Here is an 8,102-nt window from a genome sequence, read left to right as displayed (position 1 = left end):
TTCTAAAAATTAGATTACTATTTCTAATTTTCTTTACAATCTAAGTTCTACTACTGCTATTACAGCCAGGATATGTAGAATCCCAGATCACTTTACAATTGCATCTGTTTACCACATTAGAAATATCTCCTTTATTTCAGGACAAAAGCCTAATTGCCCCTCAAAGTTCGCATGCAAGCTGGGGTAGCACTATCAGCACTGGTCATGATTTAAGCAAGGAATCATGGGAAATTGGAATCAATGCACCTTTGAGCGCTGTTTTTGTTGATTATTTCACTAAACACAAGATCAGATCAATTATATAATGAAAACCATTGATAACCCCATTGTAAACAACAGTTTGGTAATACTTAACAGTAAAGCCACAACCAGTTAAACGTACCCATGTTCATATTGATCTGATCCTGTTAAACTTGGCCATGTTCATGTTGATCTGTTATCATTGTTTTGTGTCCTAATCTGAACAATGCAATGTACATGCCAAACAAAATTGTATCTACTCTTTGTCGCCTAATGTAATGTGACCCCTTTGAGGACGTCACGCTTGCTAGGACTCATTCCATTGCCATTTTCTCTCTATACCATTTTTAGATCTTATGACTGGGTCCGTTTCAAAACTATGTTGTACTTTCTATCGCAGAGGAAGATGTCAAAGTTATTGGCGGTAACCTGTTCTACATTGTACTGAGAGTTTTATCCCTATTAGACGAAGAGATTTATTTTTCTAAGGATTTGTGTACTATTCTTATTGGTTTGATTTGTGTTTTTGCCTAAAAAAAAGTAGAAACATTTATAGGGTATAAGATCTAGTAGTTGTTTAGGCTGATTTCTCATTCTTAGAACTTTTAAACTGTATTTAGATTTTATCAATTTTTTAAATTTATTTTTCTAAACGAGTGAAGAGCTTTAAGCTAAGGGATGAGCATAAAGTGGTTAAAAAGCGTCAATTCAAAACACTCCTTCATACCCCTATGTTTATGCATCAACAAATGATCACTCAAAAAAATACTAGTACTTGTGGTTAAATGTCTCAATAGTGGTACACAAATTGATCAGTTACCAGCCAAAAAAATTTAAAAAGCTAAAAAATGATCGACTATAATATATGTGATCTGTTATTAATACATACATACATACATACATATATATATATATATATATATATATATTTAATACTCTTTAAAACCTATAATTAATCTATCATTAATACATATATTTTATTTTTTAATACTTTTTAAAAACCATAATTAAAAATATGTATCATGACAAAACTATCACCGTTGTTGACCTTTAAATCATTATTTTTATAATCACAGAACATCACAACTGATTTTCACATTGACCTAGTCCTTACATCTATTTTAATAAAATAGCTCTTTACACTTATAATTTTTTCATGAATTCATTGTTAAAGAGTTTTTAACATTATTGTCCTGAATTTTACATCTACTGCAATGATAGTAACCAATAACCTTATCAGTTTACAGTCGCTTATAAGAGATTTTCACATCAATGTCATAGACCTTACATCCACTGTGATCTTCACTACAGTGAAATGTACTTTTGTATTTTTTTGCTTGTGGGTGGTGGTTTTTTAAATAAATATAATTTTGTTGGGGATCCTCCTGTGTGATGGAAGTATCAGAATTAGAATCTTACTATTATGATATGGTTATATAATGTTTTGTGGCTTTTGTCAAACATATCCAACTACTATAATCAACAAAATTGTACACAATGGCAGCAACTAATATTTTAAGTCCAAATTTTAAATTGTTTTTGTGGGAACCAGTCGATCATTAAATACTAAGTTGTATTAAAAGCTTTCGGTGATTTGATTTGTTGACCACCTAAGGTCAACAAATGTTTCGTGACAATGGCTTACTCTTCTCTGCTCTGCTGCTTCTGTTTATTTTTCAATCAGTTTATCCTTGCCAGTTGTGTTTAGTTCCTTAGGCATACATAATAATGGTCCATTATAATAACTTCAATAAGCTAAAGGATAATGATTTAATAGTAATTATTTATTAATTTTTTGGGTGAAGAGATTTGAATTCATCATCATCCAAGTGCTCAAAATATACTTATGTCATTGCAATTCTTAAAATATCTATTAAAACTTGGATGCATAATTAGGTAGTTAATTTTTGTCAATGTTATTTTCTTTTTTAAATTATCTTATAGTTGACTAAAATATAATTAAAAAATAGAAAAACTTTTGCATATTATTATTATATTTTAATATAAATTAATATTCACATCTTATTTTTTATTTTAAAATATTATGCTATTGAAATTTTGTTGATTCAAATTTTATATTGAATATAAAGAATAAGAAATGAAAGGGCTTATGATTTGAAAAGATAGAATAAAAATCAATATATAGATTAAAATATTGTAAAAATATTGATAATGTTGGGATTCATCTTATAGTGTGATGGTTAAATGTTGGCTGTGTATTTTTTGTTTGGTGAAAGTGCATATTTTTATCATAGTCAAATGTTATGTGTTACATATTGAAAATTAAGTTCAAAATGACATTCTTTGTCATCCCATCATACCTCATTATTGAAAGCCAAAGTCCATCATCATTAAACTTCTCAACCCATTCCATTGACATAGTGATTTAAAAACTACCTTATGTAGGCAATGAACACTTGATTGGAGTAGTATGCATCCACAAAGTGCCACTTAAATGGTAGTCGCATGTACAACACAAATACTTAAAATGATAGTGTTTAGTGGTAAAATGGAAGCAATTTAATAAGATGTAGGTCGACACTTTACGGGGTCACTAAGTCATTCAAATATGTGTTTGAGGTAAAAAGAAGAATTTCCAAATATGATTCCATTTATGATCTAAATTAGATTAGCTAGGACCCAAAGGAAGAAGGGAGCTAACGTTAAATTTGAATTACAATGAGGAATGCAATACAAGGAAATGTACTCTTTGGCCCTTAATAGGATAATGTGAATGTTAAATTGAACTAATTGCTTAAATAATGTAAATCTAGATGCTATGTTAAGATAATTAGCCCAATTAAGATACAAATGTAGGGTAAAGATATGAAATAAAATTAAATATGGAAGATGCACCTTGAAATGTGTAGAGGAAGATTATGTTTTCATTTGAAAACTCGCAGATCAGAACTGAATTTGAGTATCCATCTACAGATCTCAAAATGAAATGGCAAAAGGAACAAAACCCAGAAATCTCCCCAGAATATGAGACTGAAGGACTAGGTCGACTTCAAAAGATGTCTTACAACTAGGTTGATGTAATCTAATGATCTACAACTGACGACTTCAAAAAGCTTGTGAATAGTAGGTTCCAGATCTGTAATATTTTTTGTTCCCAACCTATGAATCAATAAAGAAAATAAAGGTTTGGAGGTTGGGGTTTAATGAGGGCTTGACTTGGTCAAGCCCTAGGTTAAGGAATTAATTTTAATTGAGAAATGCAAATGTAAATGACTGAAAGACAAGATAAATGTTAGGATTCACCTTGCTTGTAGTGGGTGAGGTCACAATAATGGTTTCCACTTTCCATCACGAAGAAATTAATTGTATTTTGATGCAAGCTATGCCTAACGCATAAAGAGATACCTAAATTTCAGGACGCAGTCGCTTCAAAAATCCATAGAAAAAAATACTCGTTAGAAAATTATGAAAAAAAAATACAACTTTTAGATCTCACTCTTACCTATCATCCTATCAAAGGGTTTTACAAAATAATAATTTATTTTGTTGAGCACATAGAAACATCTGTGTTGTATTTTTAAGCAAAAAACATGAAACTTTTTTTGTGCGCACAAAGTTTATCCCTCTTAATCTTATCCATTTTAAAAAAAACATTATTATTTTAGAAATTAGATTGAGAGTACTACAATTTTTGTGTTTCACACATTTTCTTAGTTTGAGTGCACAACCTTCAAATGGGTCTTCCAAGACCAGGTTTACCTAGTTTGAAAAAATATGTGTCCACTTATACCCCTTTTGTACACACCATCTTGATCCACACACCAATTATTTCTAAATTTCTTTTCCCCATGTTTTGCATATTGACGAGGCTATGAAATAGTATAGACTTATGGGTTTTATGGTTGCTTGAAGGGTCTTTTCATTTTTAAGTTTAAAGACTTTTTATTATATGCTTTGTATATTCTTATAATTACTATGCTTTGTTATGGTTGAAGACATCATATGGTTTCATAAATATAATGCTATAGTTAGAACTTATATATAAAAAATGGAATCATGTGTGTATATATTGGTGGATAGAATACTTTCTTCCTTTAAAATTTTTATGGGATAGGTTCCTGTAGTCATATGCCATGAGCAAAGATTAGTCTATTTGTGTATTACTATTTTTAATGAGTTATTGAGATGGATATATATTTTGATACTTGGCATGTGTACTAATCTCTTGCAGGAACAAATCAAAGATAAATAGAAGGATCATGATCAAGGGGATTAATGACAAGTTCATGCAGTCGATACCAATAGTTCAGCTGGAGATTGGGTCAATGCAACTACCAACTGCTTGTGCACAAATCCAGAAGTTATGGCATGCTACATTTGATGAAGACTTATTCAATTAAGAAGAATGTGTTCTACATTGATGTATTTCATTAATGGTGTTGTCGAAACCTCGTTTGTTGAAGGACCCTAGATTTAGGAAAGTTGGTTTTCCTTAGATGTTAGAAATGATTGTTGGTTCGAGCCTCTAAAGTTAGTAGAGGAGTGATTGTAATTCATAATAACATTCAAAATATACTTTGTTATTTTCAGTTTGCACTGTTAATGGTTTTATATCAATAAAAATGACATTGTAGTTTCTTAGTACTTTATCTTGAGTTCACATTCATTCACTCATCCAAGGGGGCCCACTTGGTGAGTGAACTTAGTTAGTGAGAGTAGTTTTTGTTGCTTGTTAGAATAGATAGAACTTTGTTGGTCTTGCAACCATTGGCAATAGAACTATTAGTTGTTCCTACAACAAAGACAAATAACTTAGATTCCTGATTGTAATTCAATTTCTACACTTAAATTTGGTACTTCCATTTTTTTTAAGTCTGGTACTTTCATGCTCATAGATTAATAATGACAACTAGGAAAGTTTAGAACATATACTTTATAGATACCATTTCAAGTCTACATCCTAATTGATAAATTAAATGAGTTCAATAGGATATTTAGATCATTTTACCAAGCACATATCTCTCCTTAAAGATTAATGTATGGAACATTCCACACTATTACTCTTTTTCAATTAAGAATGATTTAGAAGAAAAAGATATTAGCATTTAAGATTGACTTTTATTATAATTAACCATTATGCTTCTTATAAAGGTAGAGTTTGAAGAGTACGATTAAGATTACGCATTTTACGTATTTGTGTTGAGTTTGTGATTCAAAGCTCAAATCATTGAGTTAAAAACCACTTGCAGTTCTCCCAAACATAATTCACATGGACTTGTCATACAATTGTCACTCTTTTATAAGACATCACAAAAACAACACATGGTGTTTTTTCTTTCCAACGTATATGGCCCAAAAACATAATTCCATTACCAACATGGATTACTTAATTTGGATAGCCAACTGATTATGATGCAACTGATAAAGGAAAAATGAGGCAAATCACCAACAAATATTATATAATGAATCATGGAAGAAGAGAAACATGATGATAAGGCTAATAAGAGCAAGATCTTTTATGTCCAAGTGTAACAGTAATTAAGGAAAATTGTTATGTATGTCAAATCTCTTCACCCAAAAAATTAATAAATAATTACTCTTAAATCAATTTTCCTTAATTACTATTAAATCAATTATCCTTTAGCTTATTGAAATTACTATAATGGACCATTGTTATTGTATTTGAGGAATGCAAATATAAATGACTGAAAGATAAGATAAATGTTAGGATTCACCTTGCTTGTAGTGGGTGAGGTCACAATAATGGTTCCCACTTTCCATCACGAAGAAATTAGATGGAAAGTGTAGATTCCATTTTTAAGAGGCTTTGAATGAAGCCTAACCTATAAATGAAGGTCCCTAGAGGCTTCACTCAAAGCCTCTATACTAGGGGCTTCGAATGAAGCCCCATGCTTCATTCAAAGCTCTTGTATTAGGGGCTTCAAATGAAGCCCTGTGCTTCATTCAAAGTTTGAAAGTTCATAGGGGGCTTCATTTGAAGCCCCCTTAGCACCACCCATTCTACCACTAAGGGCTTCAAATGAAGGGGGCTTCATTCAAACTCCCCAAAATACAAAATTTTACAGATTTCTTAAAATTTCTCTCAAATTTTTCCCTTTTGAGGGCTCAAACAAGGGCTAAATAGGTCTATTTCTTAAAACCAAATATACCATATTATTCTACTTTAGATAAGATTTTCAATGAATATAATTTTAAAATACATTGTGTTTGTTGTGATATTTTATTTGTAATTTTATTAAATATAAGTTGTTTGGCCATTTCACAAGTCTCTATTTGAAGCTTCAGGAAAAATAGAGGATGAGAAAAAATAATTATCAAAAAATATGTGGTACAAAGGTATGTGTGTTACCTTTCTAGAAAAATAAGAAAACATCCATTTTGATTTATGCAAAAAAAATTATATTGATCAAAATCAACCTATGTCCAATTTATCGCTAATGTCACTTTACCATTGAATAATATCTACAATTTTTAACAAAATTGAACAAAACCAACTAAAGTTTCTAGGTATGGATGTTACCGTTCTAACCTTGAAATAAATTTTATCATTATTGACTGGTCAGTATAATGACTATGTAACTAAGGATTAAACATCCTTCTTAAGCCAATAGTGGCATGTTGTGATGATTAAGTTGTTGAGTTGTTATCCATGCCATCAAGGTTCAAATCTAATGGGGATGAGGTCCCCCATTGTGGCCTCACTAGTTCATGGCTCCAAGTCAAAGCATTTACCCCTTTAAAAAAAACATCCTTATTATAATGACTCTATATTTTCAACAATGTCAAATATCATACTAGAATAACATACTGAGCTCATTAAATTATTGACTAGGGATGTAAACTTGAAATGATGTCCACAAGGTATATGCGCTAACTCATCTTGAATGTCATAATAACTATGCAACTAAAATGATGAAGGAGATCCTAAGCTAAGGAATGAAATAGTAGTCTAAGTTGGCACTCTAAAATAATGCTACAAATAGGAAACTAAAATATTTTCTTATGCTACAGGAAACAACCAACAATTCTATTACCATATGGTTGTAGGACCAATAGAGTTCTAAAATATTTCTATTCAAACTGGAAACAGATTCCTACCTAGCTATGAATTGAGTTCACCTCTTGCGTGGGCCCCCATGGGAGAATGAATGAATAACAACTCAGAGATTAAGAACTATAAATATCATTTCATTCATGAGTAAAGAATAAGTAGATATTGTAGAAACATAATTATATTTATCACTACTACTAGATTACAAGAGAATTCCACAAAAAACTAACTCAAGAATCTAAACTCCAACTTATAACTTCAGCATAAAACATAACTCCCTAAATCTAGGATCCTCCAATGTTAGGGATATGATAATATTGAAGATACAAAACAATATCATTTAATATAGGAGCAGGTTGCATTCAGTTGCACATGAATCTAGGAGTTCATGGATTTTAGATTTACTCCATAATGATTGATAACCACTTTGACTCAGCCTGCAATGGTAATTGTTGATAACTAAAAAGTCATGGAATCATTATGAGCTTGAAATAGTTAATCAACTTCTTATCATCACTTGGTCTTCTAATGTTGATTTCTTCTTCCTTTGCTGACTTTCCATTTCTCTACAAAAAATTAGCGTGCACATATAAAAATCACAATATATATCCAGGATAAAAATTCATAATAAGTTTTTCTTATATTAGCTTTCATTTTATCACATGGCTACAAGAAGAAATACCCAACCAATGCAAGATAGAAAGATACAATATTTCATTCCAAGTAACTATATAACATATATGTACAACATATTCATTCAATCTTAGAAATGTAAAAGTGCACACACATATAGTAGTATAAACATAGGTAGTCTAAAAAAGTCCATCAA

Source organism: Cupressus sempervirens, chromosome 10 (genome assembly GCF_028749045.1).
Source record: "Cupressus sempervirens isolate cs-2001-9-10 chromosome 10, ASM2874904v1, whole genome shotgun sequence".
NCBI classification, from domain to species: domain Eukaryota; kingdom Viridiplantae; phylum Streptophyta; class Pinopsida; order Cupressales; family Cupressaceae; genus Cupressus; species Cupressus sempervirens.
The sequence above is the reverse complement of the archived record's forward strand: the minus strand, read 5'-3'. Positions refer to the sequence as shown.